Below are 20,006 nucleotides of genomic sequence, written 5' to 3'. Positions count from 1 at the left end.
AGGGCGTGAAGGCAGGGACAATGCCCGGTGACTGTGAAGTGGTTTGTGTTCCTGTGACCACAGAAGTGAGGTAAGCCAGGAGCAGACACAACTGGAGTTGGACCCAATGAAGCCCAGTGAGTCAGAATCTAAACTGAGTCTGTTCCACCCCTGGTCTCTGGTTGCATATGAGACCCTTTCATGATGTTGATGAACTATAATGAGGTGAGCCACAGAAACCGGAGTAAACAGTAATTACAGGCAGGGCTCTGCGGGGTCCAGTCGCTCCACCAGGAGGAACATGGGGGGAGGAGTTCGGTGGTAATTTGTCCCTTAAGGAGGTGGAGGAGGGGAAGGCTTTGACATAATGAAACTGTGCTTGACAGACCTACCGGTTCTGCTGGTCTGCTCTTTGCAGGCTGGTGAGCTATAGGGCTATGAATGGACATGGCCCAACCTGGCTTCAGCATGTCAGGGAGAGCCTCATCTGGGATAAGGCCGAAGTGCACACTCATGGGGCCCTGGTGAAGTTCCCTCCGGAGGGCTGGGCCTAGCAGAAAGGAGATTTGGCCCCAAGACATTACCCTAAACAGTTGCAGCAGCTGCACATTATTTCACTGTTTTAAAAAGATTTTTTAACTGATTTTTAAAGAGAGAAAAAGGGAAAGAAAGAGAGAGAGAGAGAGAGAGAGAGAGAGAGAGAGAGAGAGAGAGAGAGAGAGAGAGAGAGAGAGAAGCATCAATGTGACAGCAAAATATGCCTCCTGTGTGCCACTTATGGGGATCAAGCCCAAAACCTAGGCATGTGCCCTGAATGGGAGTCAAACTGGCAACCTTTCCTGCATGGAATGATGCCCAATAAACAGAGCTATCCCAGCAGGGCTATTTCACTTTTTAAATCACACCTTTTTCTTTCCAGTGATATGTAGAGCCCAATACACACGTCTTCTATTTGTAGCTCTAATTTGGCATTCCAGAAATTCTCTGAGCTGTGTGCTCTCCTACTATGATGTTTTCAATCAGGCATTCCAATTACTTTAAGAGTAGGTAAAACTGCTTGTCTCAAGCAGCAGCAAAATCTTCTCATTGTTTTTCCTAAATTAGAAAACTATTTATACCTCATTTATGGTGTGGTGGGAGATTCCACAAAGCAAAGCAATTTTCTGCTAGAAATTTTCCATTTTCTTTGAAATTTCTGACATGTTGGGATAAGCACAATTTAAATTTATTCAGAGATCATGTTTTAACACTAAGCAAGTTGAAAACATCTAAACAGAGCTCTTAAATATTCCGCTCTTCTGTCAACATTTTCAACCTGGAATATCAACCATTTACGCTTGATTTTACGTAACTGAAAGAGTCAAAGCACACTTAGCAATCATTGTGATCTGCATTTTTTTTTTTTTGATGTTGTTGTTAATCTTCACCTGAGGATATTTTCCCATTTGTTTTTAAGGAGGGTAGAAGGGAGGGGGAGAGACAAAGAGAGAGAAACATTGATATGAGAGAGACACATCAATTGGTTGCCTTTGCATGTGCCCCAACCAGGGCCAGGCCCTGACCAGAGACGGGAATGGAGCTTGCAACCAAGATATGTCCCTTGACCTCTTGACTGGAATTGGACCTGCGACTCTTCATTCTGAGGGCTGGAGCTCTATCCACTGAGCAAAACCAGCTAGTGTGTGATCTGCATTTTTTTATGCATAACAAAACCAGCAGAGTGGTGAGGATTTTTTACACATCCACATTCGGTATCTGTTAGATGTTAAGAGTATTAATGGGCGCCCTTATAATAGATAGGTAGAGGATGGTTTTGAAAGCATTCAAAAAGTTATATTCCACCACATACACACATACACACACACACACACACACACACACACACACACACGTTGAGAGCCGCTGCTGTAGAGCCTAAGACGATTGGAAAACACAGATATTTACATTACAATTCATTAACAGTAGCAAAATTACAGTTATGAAGTAGCAATGAAAATAATTTTATGGTTGAGGGTCACCACCACATGAGGAACTTCTCCTTCACCATCCCCTCCGCTAATCACCAGAGAGAAAACTCAAGTTCCTCCCCAGAGTTCTCCTTGGACAAGGAAGGTACACAGAAAAATCTGTATGATTGAACCCAGAAGGTAACGAAGAGGACACTTGTTCAAGCTCTGCACAGCACAAGGACACCAAATCCAAGGGCAGCGCTGTTCACGTGAGAGGCATCTTGACTAAGGTGGGTTTTGGGGGTAGTATTAAATTTTTCTATACTTCCTAGATGGGCAATTTATGTTATTATTATTATTATTACTACAGTTTTCCAGGAGATGGCAGTAATGTGTCTTGTTTTAACAAAGACAGTATATGTTGATAATTTTTGATGAGTAGAAGAAAAGTGGCTTATTCCACAAGTGTAGAATATGTGTGATTCTTCACTAATGAAGGACAGTCAATAATCAAACACCTGTTGATCTAACCCATCTAAATAAATCTGTGCTTTACACAAAAAGCTGTCTTTCAGACCAATGTACTAATCTGTGAATATCTTCAAAATTTTATAAATCCCCTACTGGGATTAGTGCACAGATTGGATTTTTTAAATATTTTTATTGATTTTTAGAGAGAGGGGAAGCAAAAGGGAAAAGGAGAATTAATTAGTATACATATAGATATTCTCTTCATTCTGAAATCTCACTAAGATGATAATGAAGGTTTAATGTTGTTTTGCTTTATTTTATTTCCATTTCGCTGAACACATGTTTTCAGCCTTTTGGAGAGAAACGAAAATGCATTTGCCAGAAAGGATGATCCCACCCTCCTTCTGCTAAAACGAGCACATGGCCTCCTCTTTGCTGATTCTGTTTGGCCCCAGTGCGGCCTGCCCTGCATTTCTTATCTGTGATGCTGAGACCTGGCCTACCCAGCACCACACAGAAGTCCAGGTTCTGGAGACCATATTTGATGCCCAAATGTGTCTATTCCTGGATCCCAAAACCTAAATTTCCAGTGTCTGAGAAGTTATTTTTTAGTAACTCGTACTCTCATACCTTTAGACTTTTCTCCAAGATTTTTTCACCTCGTGGACGGAAATGGTTTCATTTTTCCTGATGCCAAAGGATCTGCCGGTGCATCTGGCTTTGGAGAACACGGGGTGGGGCCTGGTCAGCCTGACTCCACTCTCACCCACACAGTTGTTGAGGCAGAGCTTTCAGAAGGGAAACTCCTGAATGGGACTCTCCTTTTCACCTTGATCCCTGGCCCTGATGAGAAGCAGGAAGACAGGGTGGTGTGCTTGTGAGTGAGTGAGTGTGTGTGTGTGTGTGTGTGTGTGTGTGTGTGTGTGTGTTTAAAGGAATAAACCCTTAAGGATGAAAAGAGAGACAACAAATTTTGGATGCTAGAAGCAGATGGAAGAGTGATAAATGAGTCAGTAAACCCAAGGAAATTGAATCTTAAGCCAGCAACATAGAAAGCTGAGAAGCAACCTGACATACAGTCATCCCTCCATATTCATGGGGGATTACTTGCAGGGCACCCCTCCTCCCACACACAAATAAAAATCCACATGCTCAAGCCCTTATATAAAATGGCATGCATTAGCACATCCTCGCATATACTTATTTATTTATTTATACATTTAAAAACATATGTTCATATTGATTTCAAAGAGGAACAGAGAGGGAAAGAGAAATAGAAAGTTCAATAATGAGAGAGAATCGTTGATCAGCTGTCTCCAGCACACCCCACACTAGGAATCAAGCCCATAACCAGGGCATGTGGCCTGACCAGGAATCAAATTCAACCACTGAGCCACGCCAGCCAGCCCTCCCATATACTTTAAATCATTTCTAGGTCACTTATAATACCTAATATAATGTAAATACTATGCAGATAGTTGTTCTATTGTATTGTTTAGGGAATAATGACAAGAAAAAGACAAACCTGTTTCATACAGACGCACAGACACAACTGCCATAGGCCAGTCTTCTTTGTAGTACATGTCAGCAACCGTGTAGCGTCATTTTTTCAAATATGTTTATCCATGATTGGTTAAATCCACTGATGCCGGACCCATGGCTATGGAGAGCCAACTGTAAACTGAGGAATCTCCAAAGGACTCAGGAATTGCAGTGTATGTGAAGGATAAATGAGAACTGGTTGTATGTTTAATTTTAAAAATTGACAACCCCTTCCTACTTCTGTGCAATAGAAACTCTCCCTCACCCACACCAACAGGAGACAGATCTATTCTTTAGCAGGTAAAACAGAGAGTCTAAGGAACAGAATAAAGTGCCCAGAAACAGAGACGTGTGTGTTTGAATTTATGAGAGAGAAGGCATTGCAGTTTCAGTTTACTTTTGCCCATCTGACACAGTGTGTCGTGGTATTTTATTGTGGTTTTAATTTGCATTTCACTGATTATCAGGGAGGTTGAGCACTTTTCATAAGATCATTGGCATTTGGAATACCTCTCCTGTAAAATGTTTGTTCAGCCTTTTGCCCATTTTCTATTGGGTATTCCTTTCCTTATTGATATCCTGGATGGAGAAATTCTTCATTTTAAATGTCAAAATATCTATTTTTTTTTTTCTGTATGCACAGAGCTTTTGTAGAAATCTTTCTTTCTGAGGTCATGAAGATTTTCTCCCAAACAAACTTGTAAAAGCCATTTGTAATTTGTCTTTTTATTTAAGTCTATAATCCGCTGGATTTTATTTTGACGGATGGTCTGAGGTGGAGATCTCATTTCATTGTATGGCCATATAAATGCCCAATTGTGTTAGGTCTGCTTTTTTAAAACACAGTCCTCCCCTCATGGTCCTATGGTGAACTTCTGTCACAAACCAAATGTCCATGTGTCTGCTCCTGGGGTTGTTTTCCTGTCCCATTTATTTGACTATCCCTGTACCAGTTTTATTTCACATAATAAATTTGGAATTTGGGCAGGTCTTGACTAGTAATCTTAATGAACTCGTTTCCCTGCATAGTTTGGATTCCTCAAGTTTCTCTGACAGTCCCCCACCCTCCCCTTGGCCCTTTCAAGCCCGAGATCCTAATCCTGGTCCAGTTACGTGAATTGCAAACATTGTAAACTAATGTGGTCAGATACCTTACCTCTGACGACTTCTCCACACCAGTGAGCCATGAAGACTAGTACCTGCAGATCTGCCCACCAGGCAGATTTCTGTCACCACCGTCCCAAATGCCACTCCTAAGCAGGGCTGTCGTGTAGCACCAAACCATTTATGGCTAGCACCAAACCATCCTGATAAACCATCTATGCTAATAAAAGGATAATATGCTAATTAGACTGGATGTCTTCCAAACTGCCTTCAGACAAAGCCAGCAGCTGGCAGTGGCAGCAGCAGCGGAGTGATGGAGGCGGCGCCTTCCCCTGATCAGCCCGGTCACATCCCACAGAAGGAGCAGGCATAAGCCATCAGTAGGAGATCCCCTGAGGGCTCCTGGACTGTGAGAGGGAACAGGCCAGGCTGAAGGGCACCACCCACCCCCCCTCCCCCACAGTGCACAAATTTTCATGCACCAGGCCTCTAGTCAGTAAATAAAACCTGAATTTTTTCCTCCTCCACCAGCTAGTGATAGGAACTCTTCCCACCCCAGTCCCACTAAGCCACACATTTGAGTTGGGACAGAGGCATTGCTGTCACAGAGATTGTTAGCAGGAGGTTTGGGGCCATATGATGAAATATATGGGTCTTCTACGCTTGCGTGGGCTCGTCCTGAGTGTAGCATTATCTTCTTTGCTTATAATGTGGTCGGTCTGTTAATACCAGCTCATGATGGTCAGCTCTGGTCATGTGGGCACTAGTGCCTCTGGTTCAGAAGTCTGTCTCTAACAGGATCTGGCAGCACACCAAGAGTATTTCACATGGCAAGTATCTTGCCACCAACTGAATGTAGAAGCACATATGAGACTCCTCTGTATAAATGTAAAACCACATTACTCTTATCACTAACTTTTGTTTTGTTTTGTTTTGGAAAATCATTTTTGTAAATGTATATTATATATGTTAACATGTAGTGGATTTAGTAAGCATTAATATGCAGTAGATTTAAATTTTTTAAGATAGACATTTAATTTAAAAAATATACACTTCTAATATGTGACTATTAGCAGATATAAACAAAATCAAAGAGCTCAGAAATTTTTCTTTTTATTTTTTTAGAGAGAGAAGAAGAAGGGAGAGGGAGAGAGAAAGAGAAACATTGATCGACTACCTCCTGCACACCTCCTACCAGGGATTGAGCTCAAAACCCGGTATGTGCCCTGACCATGAATTAAATCAACTTTTTGGAGCACAGGATGATACCCAACCGAGTCACACCAAACAGGGCTAGAGCTCAGAAAGATTTTAAAAGTACACTGGGGTCCTGAGAACAAAGTATTTGAACACTGCTATTATTGTTGAATTTCAATAACATATGTATTGTATTAAATTAGCACCTCTCTAATAAATAAATATTTTTTAAATCTGAAAAAGCAAATGGTGAATATTTCTTTGCTGCAGAATGCCATTACTTCCGAACTGCAAGGACTTCCCACACAGCCCCCTCCCTCGCCATGGGTACTTCCAGGGGCATCAGCTCTGTTGGGTAAAATGGCCTGATGGAAGGTAGCCTGGACCTCCTCGGAGTCCTCTCTTGCTCTGACACCCACTTAAAACTGGTAGCCTTCTGAGTCACCCAATGAGTGGGTCAGAACAGTCTTCCCAAGTGAATGTGCTGTCTCCAAAATCCATTGCACCAAGTGCCTTGTCTTTATGTTTCATTTCTTTAAAAAGTGATTTTGAATGCAAGGTGCAACCACTTCCCCTTTTCCTTAGAAGGGATTTCCCTTCTTTCCCCAAAACCATTAGATCCCTAAATCTTTATCGAAGTGGCAGATTCTTGCATCTTTATGCCATTGATCTCTCACCCATGGCCACACTGTATTTTATTAGGGCACCTAGGTTTCTGGCCACTTTATACTCACCAGGTCTAATTTGCATAATATTATCAATAGTGTGGACCAGCATGGTGGTTTGGGGAATGTCAAGATAATCAATGATCCTATAGATTATATTATCAAAAAAGAATAGGAGCACTCAAGAAAGTACTGGTATACTGCTATCAAAGTCAGTTGCATTTTATTCTTCTTATCAATGGCCATTGAGAGAAATTGATTTCCCAGATCAATAGCTGCATGTCGAGTGCCAAAAGAGGAGCTAATCTGCTCCAGTAAAGGCATCTATGTATTTATTTATTTATCTATCACAGCTATTGCCATTGGCTACCATTTGTGTAATTTTCAGCAACCCACTGGCCTCTGCCATGATAGAGCTAGATTGTGTAGGAACCAAAAAGAGAATTGAATAAAATATGGCGGGGCCCAACCTTGTACATCTTTTGTCCTTGACGACAGTGCTAGTGGCTGCAATCTCTCCCAAGAGGTGGAATTGCTTCTGGCTTACTATCTTGGCCCAGCTATGAAAAGGGGAGGCTTTTGTTGCCCATTGGTCAAGGGTACCCTACCTCCCTCGCCATGGGTACCTCCAGGGGCATCAGCTCTGTTGGGTAAAATGTGTTAACTCCTCCACGTCCTGGTTACACATGCATAGGTGCTAAGCAGGTGCCCATGGAGAGGCCCAAGCCCACATTGAAGAATCCCTGGGGTAAGAAGTGAGAGGCTGTTGACATGGGCCTGTCAAGAGGCAAGACGCTGTCAGGTTGCTCCTTCTGGCTGTTCAGAGCCTGCGCTGTGCAGGTGGCTGCAGCTGCAGTTGGAACATGGTGTGGGGCAGGAAGACCTGAAGTGGCTCCGGAGATATTTAATACATTGAATTCTTGGCGTGCGAGGAGGCAGATACAGAGAGAGGTATGTTCTCTACTGGATTGACAGTCTTTAGAGGCAGGAATCCTTCTCTAAACCCCCCTTATCAACTGACACAGGAGTGTCAGGTAGACAGACATCTCCATAACATCTGCTGGCTGCATACGCTAAATAATTAAATGATAAAACAACATTGAATGAAAAGATCCAGGTCACATTCAAAGGTGTGGCACTCTGGCCGGTGTGCTCAGCAGTTAGAGTGTCAGCCAGTGCACCTAAATGTCACAGGTTCAATTCCCAATCAAGGGCATGTACCTGGGTTGCAGGTTTGACCCCTGGCCCCAGTGGGGGCACATGCAGAAGACAACCAATTGATGTGTCTCTCTCACATCCATGTTTCTCTCTCTCTCTCTCCCCCCTTTTCCCTCTCTCCCTCCCTCCCACCTTTGCACTCTCTCTGAAAAAGCAATGAAAAAAAAAATATCCTCAGGTGAGGCTTAACAACAACAACAACAAAAATAAAATGTGTGGCAACCCTGACAGGAAAAGTACTGAAGTCAGTACTGCTAACTCAGGCTTGCGTGAGTCCACCTGGGCACAGGTTAGAGGTGACAGGTGATGGTGATGTCTGTCCTGACGCAGACGAAAGAATATAGTACCAGCACTCAGGCTGCCAGGACTAAGAGGTTTTCATAGGCCCCATGTTACTGACAGAGAAACCCATTTTCTCTCACCCCATTTCCTAAATATGTTGTCAGAGCTGAGAAATTGAAGAAGTCATCAGGAGATAAAGATGAAGGTTAGCCCACTTCCTCAAAAAGGCTGGTGGCTCCTGTGGTGAGGAACCACGTCTGGGGCATCCAGTGGGGCTTAAGGGACTTTCTGTGTTTCCCGCCCAGGCACAGGAGGAAGAAGGATAAGAATCGGCAGTGGTGGGGAGGAAAAAGTAAAGAAGAAGAGAGATTTTTTTTTTAATTGGCCGTGTGTGCGTGTGTGTGTGTGTGTGTGTGTGTGTGTGCGCGCGTGTGTGTGTGCGTGTGTGTGTGTGTGTGTGTGTGTGTGTGTGTGTGTGCAGCAACCTTAGTTCCCTCATTAACAAACCTTTATTCCAGAGGAAATGACTAGTCCCAGTGGGGAACAGTCCCAGTGGGGAACAGTCCCAGTGGAGAACAGTACCTTAGACTGTGGAAATGGAGCTGAGGCAGCGGTAAAAGCAGCGGTTGCTGTCTGGGGAAGAAGTGGCTCAGGCTCTGACCTTCCTGCAAGCACCCTGCTTGGGCAGCATGTGAGAAACACTCCCTGAAAGACGACATCGCCTGGAGAGCAGTCACTTCACGCCATTAACACAAGCAAGCATGTTCAATAGTGAAATACAGTATCGTTGAGTTTAACATTCAAGTGTGAATGTCTCCTTTCAAGGAAGAACAGAAAAACCTAATTTTATTTATTTATTTATTTATTTTTAGCAGCATAACCATTAATGAATAAATCCAGGATTTTTGAAACAACAATAAAACGGTCATCTCAATTGAGGTACAAATCTTCCAAAGTTGTACAATCCTTCATGCAAGCGAGCAAGTACACAGAGGGATACATTATTCATGGCTCCATCTTTGTTCTTTGAGTTCTTTTATGTCTCCTAATTCCGAACAACTGAGTGTAGAAATAAGCAATTTGGAAGCACTCCTTTTTAAGCTCCAAAGTGCTATATAAATTAAAGGTATTATCACTTCCAGTTTTAACTCCAAAGCAGAGTGTGATGTAAAACTCTAAGGTGTGTCTAGGGCTTAAGAATAGATGTACTGAGAACAAAATGGTTCCATTTTAAAATTTTCTAACAAAAAAACAGCATTGAGAGATGAATCAAGGCTTATTTATTTTTTTATTTAAAGTTTGTGTTGTTGACACTATTGCACATGTCCCCCATTTTCCCTTCCTTTGCCCTCCTCCATCCAGCCCCCTCCCCACATGATTGCCTGTGTCCATGGACTATTCATGTATGTTCTTCAGCTAAATCTCATTATAGTTTTAATTTGCATCTCTCTCATTAGTGGCCTTGAGCATTTTTTCATATGTCCATTGGCCATCTGTGTGTCCTCTTTGGAGAAGTGTCTGTTCAGGTCCTTTGCCCTTTTGTTAAATTGGATTGTTTATCTTCCTGGTGTTGAGCTGTATTCGTTCTTTTTATATTTTGGAGATTAAGCACTTGTCAGATGAATCTTTAGCAAATATTTTCTCCAGTACCATAGGGTTCCTTTTAATGTTATTGATGATGTCTTTTGCTGTGCAGAAACGTTTTAGTTTGATGTGGTCCCATTTGTTTCTTTTTCCTTTGTTTCCCTTGCCCAAGGAGATGTACCAACAAACATATTGCTATGAGAGATGTCTCAGATTACACTGCCTATGTTCTCTTCTAGGATTTTTATGGTTTTGTGAATCACATTTAAATCCTTTATCCATTTTGAGTTTATTCTTGTGTATGATATAAGTTGATGGTCTAGTTTCTTCTTCTTCTTTTTTTTTTTTTTTTTTTTTTTTTTTTTTTTTTTTTTGCCTGTACCTGTCTAATTTTTCCAACACCTTTTATTGGAAAAAAAAAATGTTTTTATGTCATTGTATGCTGTTGCCTCTTTTGTCAAATATTAATTGACCATAAAAACATGAATTGGTTTTTGGACTCTCTGTCCTGTTCCATTGACATATATGCTCATTCTTGTGCCAGTACCAGGTTGTTTTGATTACAGTGGTTTTGTAGTATAGTTTGATATCAGATATTGTGATCCCTTCAACTTTGTTGTTGTTGTTTTTTTCCTCAACACTGCTGAGACTACCTGGGGTCTTTTTGGTTTCATGTAAATTTTTAGAATACTTGTTCTAGATATGTGAAATATGCCATTGGTATTTTAATAGAAATTGTGTTGAATCTATAGAATGCTTTGGGTAGTATGAACATTTTGATAATGTTAATTCATTCAATCCATGAACACTTGTTTGACTCTTTTTCTATTTCTGTCTTCAGTGTCCTATGGTTTTCCAAGTACAGGTCGTTTACCTCTAGTTAAGTTTATTCCTAGGTACTTTATTTTGTTATTGTTGTTGCAATAGTAAATGGGACTATTTTCTTGCATCTCTTTCAGAGAGTTTGTTATTAGTTCATAAAAATGCCACCTATTTCTGGATATTAATTTTGTATCCTGCTACTTTTCTGAATTCGTTTATTAAATCTAGGAGTTTTTTGGTGGAGTGAGTCTAGGGTTTTTTAATGTACAATATCATGACATCTGCAAATAATAACAGTTTTATTTCCTCCTTTGAAATTTGAATGCTTTTATTTCTCCTTGTCTGATCTGTATGGCCAGGGCTTCCAGCACTATGTTGAATAAGAGGGATAGAAGTGAACACTCCTGTCCTGTTCCTGATCTTAAGGAAAATGTTTTCAGCTTTTGCCCATTGGATATAGGTTTTTTATGTATGACCTTTAGTATGTTGAGGTATGACCTTTCTATTCCCACTCACTGAGTTTTTATCCTAAATGGCTGCTGGATTTTATCGAATGTTATTTCTGCACCTATTGATAGGATCATATGATTTTTATCCTTCATTTTGTTGAAGTGATATATCACACTTACTGATTTGCTGCTATTATACCTGCCTTGAATCCCCAGAATAAACCCCACTTGGTCATGGTGAATGCATTTTTATGTAGATTTAGTTTGCTTATATTTTGTTGAGGATTTTAGCATTTATGTTCATCAGGGATATTGGCCAATAATTTTCTTTCTTTGTAGGATCTTTATCTGGTTTTGGAATTAGGATAATGCTGGCCTCATAAAAGAGTTTGGAAGTCTTCTCCCTGTTAAATATTTTGGAGAAGTTTGGAAATAATATGTTTTAGTTCTTCTTTGAATGTTTGGTAAAGTTCACCTGTGAAGTCATCCAATCCAGGACTTTATTTTGCTGGGAGTTTTTATTATTATTATTATTATTATTATTATTATTATTACTACTACTACTACTAATACTACTACTTCAATTTGATTAGTTGTTTTCAGTCTATCTGTTTTTCTGATGTTTCCTGACTGAGTTTTGGAAGATTGCATGTTTCTAGGAAATTGTCCATTTCATCCAGGCATATAGGTACAGAAAAAAACCCAGCCCCATTGAGTAAATTTAAAAGAACAGTGACATGCTTTGCTCTTGCTACAGTGACAGATACAATAAAAGTATTCCATAATGATACCCCATGAATCATGTCTGTTTAAGCAAAGGTTACAAGTGTCCAGAAGAAAGAAATATTTTGAAAAACTTGATGTCTCCTGAAATACCTCTCTTATTGCCTTTTAATAATAGTTCATTTTTTTCAGATAATAAAAGCAGACTTGTATGAGAATTTAGAAATTGGGTAAAAATATTAAAAGAAAACTTAAAACACCCACACAATCCTAGCACTATTTCTATCTTAAAGTGTGAACATAAAGTGTCCTTTAATAGTGAAAAACAAGGAAGGTATTCAAATGTCCCAACAATTATTTTTATATGGTGTGATTACAGGCTTTCCCCCTCTTTTTGCTGGAAGCAGACAGCTGTAATTTTGTCTCCCAGCTCACGGCCCACGCCATTCCAACCGCCTGGCTGCACTTCCCTGGAGTCGGCCACCACTGTGGATGGCTCTGGTCATTGGAGAACGGCCAGGCTCTTCGAAGTCACCCCTTGCATTGTCCCCCATCAATGGTCTAAAGCTGGAGCGCGGATCCACGCCAGGCCAATCAAGGGCCTTCCCTGGGAACTTGGCAATAGAACAAAGAATATAAGTTTATATTCTTTCTTTCTGGAGGCTGCAGAGTACAGCCTTTTCCTTTTCTTGGGACTGGGAAACCGTGATAAAGAGAGATAAGCGATGGAACTGACACCAGAGAGAGGCCTAGCTGAAAATTCCAACGACCATGCTAACGGGAAGACTGCATTTCAATTTTCTCCATACAAGATGATGTTACAAAATTATTGTCATGTAATCAAATGTATGTAGCCAACAAATATAATTTTTAAAAAGTTACAGAAGTGATCCAGGAAATTAATTAATATAAATGCAATTTTATTTTTCCAAATGAGTTGGTTAAATTCCAGGCAGCACATTATTAAGGACAGAACAAAACTAAAGAACACAGTTTGGCAGGATTCTGGGATGGGTTTTTTCTAGCCTCACAGTGCAGGTCACAGTGTCAGAGTGAGGAGAACTAAAGAGATGAGCCACTGCATTATTATTATTATTATTATTATTATTATTATTAGAGGCCTAATGCACAGCATCTGTGCATGGGTAGGGTACCTAGGCCTGGCCAACAATCAGGGCTGATCTGTGGAGTGACAGCAGGGCTATTGGGGGTAGGGGGCCCAGTGGCACCCGCCTTGGCCAGCCTGGGACCTGTAGGCTGAGGGCAGCTCCTACGTTGAGTGCCTTCCCCTGGTGGTCAGTGCACATCATAGCGACCAATCGTTCTACTGTTCAGTTTATTTGCATATTAGGATTTTATTAAATAGGATTATTATTTGCAAAAGTTTATTCTTAAATGTACAACAGCCTGCAAAACAACTCTCCATTCTAGCTGTAGGTGGCAAGGTATGGCAGGGAATCCAGATGTTAAAACAGGAGTGGAATTAGGGATCACCAATGCCCAGATGCAAGGAACAGCTCACTTTTTGTCAGATTTCTTAATTCCACCTGTGGCCAGGAGCCCTTCCCAGGGGGCTTGGCTTTCAGCTCCTCTAGTTCCTTCTGCTCCTCTTTTTGCTTCTGCTCCAGTGCCTTACCGTCCCCATCCACCTCCTTGGCCTGCACCAGGGCTGCTTCATGCCACCTTCAGGGCTGGACATGGTGCCTGCTGCCCCTTCCCCACACCCTGCCACTAAAAATAATACCAAGTACTAAAATTATGTTCAGAGCTTTTATTAGCTTTTTCAAATTTATAAATTGTGTATTTCTGTTATCATTTGAAACATTCACTTTCTACTTACTTTTTGTTGGGAGACAATTCTCCATGGGCCACTCATATTTCTGCACACCTTGTGAACTGGATACTGACAACTTTAGTTCAGGATGATCTTTTTAAAAAAAAAAAACAATTATATGTAAATAACAACACTCATGCACATTTTATTTTATTTTATTTTATTTTTTAATCCTCACCTGAGGATATTTTTTCCCATTGATTTTTTGAGAGAGTGGAAGGAAGAGAGAGAAACAGAGAGAAACACTGATGTGAGAGGAGACACATAACTGGTTGCCTCCCGCATGCCCCCTACCAAGGCTGGAAATCTCCAACAGAAGTATGTGCCTTGACCGGAATCAAACCTAGGAACCTTTAGTACACAAGCTAGTGTTCTAACGACTAAGCAAAACTGGCTATGGCCAGGATGATCGTTTCAGGAATGTTTGTATAATAAACAACTTTGGGAGATGGCGATCCCATCTCCCTTCAGGGCAGAGAGATTTGTCTATCGACCAGTATAATAGAGACAAGGACTCCCTCATGGCAAATTTCCTGGCAGCCCCATTGAAGACTGGGCTTCCCACGCTTGAAGTTTCCTAGCTGCGATGCAATTCCAGCGGTGTGCAGCATTCACCCGGGGCCACTCCACAGCATCTGTGGGACTTGGGGACAAAAGGAACTGAGGTGAACATGAAGCTCATGGTGCCCACTGTTGCATAATATAGTAATAAAATAAACTAATAAAACGTGTTATGTGTTCCTCTGTTGGAAGGAATGTAAACTGGTGCAACTTCTATAGAAAAAAAGTATGTAGGTTCTTTAAAATATTAAAAATGTAACTACAATATGAAACAGCAATTCCACTTCTGGATATTTATCCAAAAGAAATGAAGTCACTGTCATGAATAAATATCTGCACCCATGTTCATTGCAGCATTACATGAAACAACCTAAGTGTCCATTGATGGATACACCAATTAAGAAAACATGATACACACACACACACACACACACACACACACACAAATACACATACACACACTGGAATATTATTCAGCCTTTTAAAAGAAGGAAATCCTGCCAATTTGCAACAACATGGATGGACCTTGAGGCATTATAATAAGTGAAATAGTCGGAAATAGACAAGTACTGAATTATCTCACTTATAAAAAGACACAAACTTCCAGTTATAAGTCCTGGGGGTGTAATGTACAGTACAGTTAACTGTACTGTGTTGTATATTTGAAAGTTGTTAAGAGAGTAGATCTTAAATGTTCTTTTCACAAGAAAAAAAAATCAGAACTATATGAGAGAGACAACTCATGTTAACTAAATTTACTGCTATAATCCTTTGGCAATATATGCATATACCAAATCACTATGCTGTACACCTTGGACTACTGGAGTGTTATATGTCAATTATACCCAATAATCCGGGGGAAATGTGCCTTGGCAGGAACAAGGCTGAGACCTGCTTGCCTCTGCTCCAGGATCCTGTCTTCTGCCAGCAGCCATGAAACTGGGGCAGGCTAACTTGCTAGCTTGCAAGTTAGATAACATCTCAAACCCTTCACAGTTCTTGATAGTTTTGCATTTGTAATGTTGGAATTTCTTGAAGAGGGATCTCAAAGCTGAAAAAGCTTTAAGCCACACAAAAGCTGGATCCAGTCTGAGTTTATAGATGATGCGTTTTTATATCAGTTTCCATAGCCAACAGAACATTACTTTGATTTCCAATATTTGGCATTTCCAATGCCAAAACATGTTGAGTTTGGCGTTCTTTTCTGGCTTCTCCTATCTGCTGACTTTCCTTCGTAACTAGTGCGTAGCACAGTTCTGAACTGCAGCCCCACAGAGCACGTGTGTGTGTGACCAGTTGTCAGGCACATCACGGGTAATGTGTTCCTGATGATTAAAGTATCAAAGTCTGTAAAAACTCATTCCTTAAAAAACGATTAGGAGAGGGCAGAGAAGGGATAAAAGGTGATGGGGAAAATAAATAAATAAATAAATAAATAAATAAATAATCATGTTCTGTCTTTAAAAAAAAAAAAAGATGAAGGCTGATTCAAGCTAATCTCCATTACATCGTATTCGTAAGGATGTCTTCCTATATCTGTTAGGAGTCTTTCACTTCAAATATGAAAACGCCTAACTCAAATGCTTACACAACAAGAGAATGTGTTCTCTTTCCTAGGAAGATGTCCCTCGGTGTGGGGGCGAGGGGGTGTGGTTGATTCGGTGGCTTCCTAGCCACATCAGAGGCACAGGTCTATTAATCTCCTCTCAGATGGCAAGATGGCAGCAACTCCTAGAAGCATCATCCCCTTCACACGAAGGGACAGAGGCAGAAAAGGGTCTTTTTTGAGGAGCTAAGACCTTCCCAGCCTGTCTCCCAAAGATGTTCCTGCATGTCTCATTGACCAGAGTGTAGTCATATGCCTCTTCCAAAGCCCCCTGCTGACAAGGAGACTGGAATCTGAGTGAGGGACATAGACAAACCATGCCCCTCTTCCTCCCACCCTGGTCCCGATGTTTGGGCGAGCTTTACCTGCAGCACAGGACTTCACAGAGCAGTCTGAATATGTGGACAAATCTCAGAGTTCTGTTAGCAGAGAAGAATAATGCAATCCGTTCCCCACCTCATTGTAATGAATGCTTTTCAACACAGTCCTCTCTCTGCATGGTTCTGGTAAGCAGAGATTTCAAATTAAGCACAGGGTAGCTAAATAATACCATCTCCCCAGCAGTTCACATTCGCCTTACCATGGTGTATTAACTATGAGTAATTGCATGAAGTACAGACTTCAGTCCCCAGATCACTCCATAAACACCAGGTGTGTGTGCATCTTAACCAGTGAGCACCATGTCTGTCCTGAACACACAAGAATGGGATGGCCTTCCACCAAAGTTCAGGATGAATGTCAAGCCCGATGACACCATGCACAAGTCAAGAGGGTGTGGTTGTTGCAAACATTATGGAAGCTTTCTGGGGAGAACAGGATGGACCTCCCAAGCCAGTTCCAAATGGCTTAAGAGTAAAGGGATGGAGTCTGGCTCAGGGGCTTACTGTGTTGAAGGGCGGGGCTCGGATGAGAGCATCTGCAGGGAGGCCAGAAGGGCCTGCATGGTTTGACTCTCCCAGCAGTGCCAAAGGCAGAGTAACAGGCTTCCCTGTCAGCTTGCCCAGATGGGGGACACAAAGGGGTGAAGAGAGGTGGGGGCTTAAAAGATATCAGTACCGAACATAAAAAAATAAAGTCAGATTCTTTATTATAACATCACTTCTTTCCGAGTCTCTGGGTGACTGGTCACGGTGTGTTATTCAGTTCCCACACAGAGAGCAAAGTGTGTCCTTGAGTCACCTCCACATGTCCCATTGCTAACCTCGCAGGACATTTTATAAAAATAAATAAAAATAAAAATAGCCGAAACCGGTTTGGCTCAGTGGATAGAGTGTTGGCCTGCGGACTGAAAGGTCCCAAGTTAGATTCCGGTCAAGGGCATGTACCTTGGTTGCGGGCACATCCCCAGTAGGGGGTGTGCAAGAGGCAACTGATCCATGTTTCTCTCTCATGGATGTTTCTAACTCTCTATCCCTCTCTCTTCCTCTCTGTAAAAAAAGAAAATAAAAATAAAAAACAGTTTGTCAAAAGAGGAAACTGGCCAACGAAGGTGAAGTAAAGCAAAGAAACAGGAAGTGGCGATGCTGGAGGTAAAATTCCAATCTACGCAAGTGGAGCTCCAGAGGAAGCCGCTGCTGTGGGACTGGTGGCTTTCGGTGTGAGGACCAGGACCCCAGGAAGGCCAGCTTACCCACACACAGCGCTGAGGCGGTTGTGATGAAAGAAGGAGGATGCCCAGAGGACGTGGTGCCAGCAAGAAATTTCACATGAAATGAACTCTTGGAGATGCTTCATTACACGGGAAGCTCAAAGAATAAACCGTTGGAAGCTGATCTAGACTTAGAAAGGAGGAAACAGTTCACAACAGCACAGAGAGGAAGTCGGCTCCTCCTAGGAAGTCATACAGCAAGAAGACAACGCCTGCCTGTTCAGGCTAGTCTCCAGGTTTTCTGCAAAGAAATAATGCACCTGTGTTCTCAATGGTTCTGCTGTTTTACATTAATGTCCTAGTTTAACTATTTTTTTCTTCATTTCTTTATACACTTATAACCCAACAATTACCTTACAGTTCTGTTGCCAAAGTTTTGACAAAAATGTTAAAGGTCATGGAACAATCATATTTGTCCCATTGATTATGAAGGTCATTTTGCAGCCTTTGAGCTTCATTGTTATGGCCCAAGTAAAGCGAGTAGTGCCTGTACTTTTTTATATAACCATTATATAATGTGTGACTCTTTTGGCCATTCCTTTGTAAACCACAATCCTCCCGTTTCCCCATGACGCCATTATCTCGAGACTTCCTTCCTCGCTTCCCTGTAGGAAGCCCCTCTTCCTTTGCCTATTCTGTTAGTATCAGTGATCCCAAATTCTGTCCTTGACTCTGTTTTTACTCTACATCCTCTTTCAAATCGGGTCTTTTGTAAACCTTGCAACTTTTCTGTCACAGGTGATGATGGTGGTGTTAAGGTGATAATAAAGAAAGGGGGCTTGACTGAAGCCGGTTTGGCTCAGTGGATAGAGCATTGGCCTGCGGACTCAAGGGTCCCAGGTTCAATTCTGGTCAAGGGCATGTACTTTGGTTGCAGGCACATCCCCAGTAGGGAGTGTGCAGGAGGCAGCTGATTGATGTTTCTCTCTCATTGATGTTTCTAACTCTCTATCCCTCTCCCTTCCTCTCTGTAAAAAAATCAATAAAATATATTTTAAAAAGAAAAAGGGGGGGGGGGGCTTGGCAAAATGATAGGAAGGAATTCGGGGTGGGTTTGGGGGAGGGGGAGTAGGATGGCAGAGTGTCACCTGTATTTCATAATCTGGATTTAGGATAGAGCCTGAGAGAAGCCAATATGAGTATCTGTGAAAGTATTTTTCATTATTTTACAAATATTTGCTGGATTGTACTGTATATCTAGTATAGTTCTATATACTAGTACACAAGGTAGTGACAGATGGTTGGTGTAAGCAGTGCATTCCATTTGGCATTATTATTATTTATTTGAAAGAGAGAGAGAGGGGAGAGAAAGAAACATCAATTTGTTGTTTCATTCATTGGGTGATTCTTGTATATGATCTGGGCTACCTTTGATTTTTTTAGCTGTGACCTTAGGAGGTATTACCCAAACCTCTGCCATTTAACCCGTTGATTACTCTGGTGAAGGAAACTGAAGAGCTACTTTATGGGAAAGATATTTTATTCTGGGCAGGAGGGCATCCAGCCCCACAAAGCCATGCCAAGCTATCTGCCTATTAGGACAAGTGGTGTTACAATTCAGTATGGACCTTATTAAAAAATCCTGACCTTACCTGAGCAGATGTGTCTTGCTTTGTGAAATCATGGTATTCCCCAAAAGTCATGCATAAATCAGTTTCTTCAATCCCTTACACTTCACAGTGAGTTATTATTTATACCAGACTTTGTATAGCTTTGTTTGTTGAGTTTTCCCCCCTTAAAATGTTCAATGGCAAGAAAAGCAGAGAAATGCACAGCTGAGAATGGTTCCCTGATTGTAAGTGATGGAGCTTGTGCTTAAAGTAATGAAAAGAATCTTATTTTAAATACCTCAAGAACGACCGAAAAGGTCCCTACTGTAATGTTTTTGGAAAGCTAAGAATTATCTCATAAACGTGAACGTGAACTTCCAATGCGCTTTGTGGGCAAGGCTAGACTTTTACAAATCCAATTGGTAGGCGAACATCCACGTGCACTATGCGTTACCAAACCCAGTTCTAAATAAAGCTGAAATTTGGGTGGGTTACACGATCACCCTCGGCCAATGTGCCAGCTCCTATCATATTCAGAACCCTGTGTTCTGAGGTGCTCAAGTTAACGCGGAGGAATTTGCTAAACAAATCTCTGGCAGGGGACCAGAGCAGCGATTTTCTGCGTCCTTAAGTCCTTTCGAACAGAAACGGCAGAACACATCCAAGTCCAGAATTCCTAAATTTGTGGAGTTTCGATCTGGAAAAGCTTACTACTGTTTGAGTGCTAGCTAACTCACTCGCTCCCCCCAATGGAGCATCCCACTTACTTATTTTAAAAGTTAAACGGGAGGGGTGGGGGGGGAGACTTCCGAACGTTGATTG

The 20,006-nt window shown here is 41.6% G+C and overlaps 1 pseudogene; it reads right to left on the bottom strand.

The window, feature by feature from the left end:
* Window positions 1–2,716: 2,716 nt before the first annotated feature.
* LOC118707896 lies at window positions 2,717–3,982 on the bottom strand (annotated as a pseudogene).
* Between the last annotated feature and the right edge of the window lie 16,024 nt (window positions 3,983–20,006).

The sequence above is a fragment of the Pipistrellus kuhlii genome, unplaced genomic scaffold, assembly GCF_014108245.1.
Source record: "Pipistrellus kuhlii isolate mPipKuh1 unplaced genomic scaffold, mPipKuh1.p scaffold_m20_p_6, whole genome shotgun sequence".
Classification (NCBI taxonomy): domain Eukaryota; kingdom Metazoa; phylum Chordata; class Mammalia; order Chiroptera; family Vespertilionidae; genus Pipistrellus; species Pipistrellus kuhlii.
The sequence above is the reverse complement of the archived record's forward strand: the minus strand, read 5'-3'. Positions and strand labels throughout refer to the sequence as shown.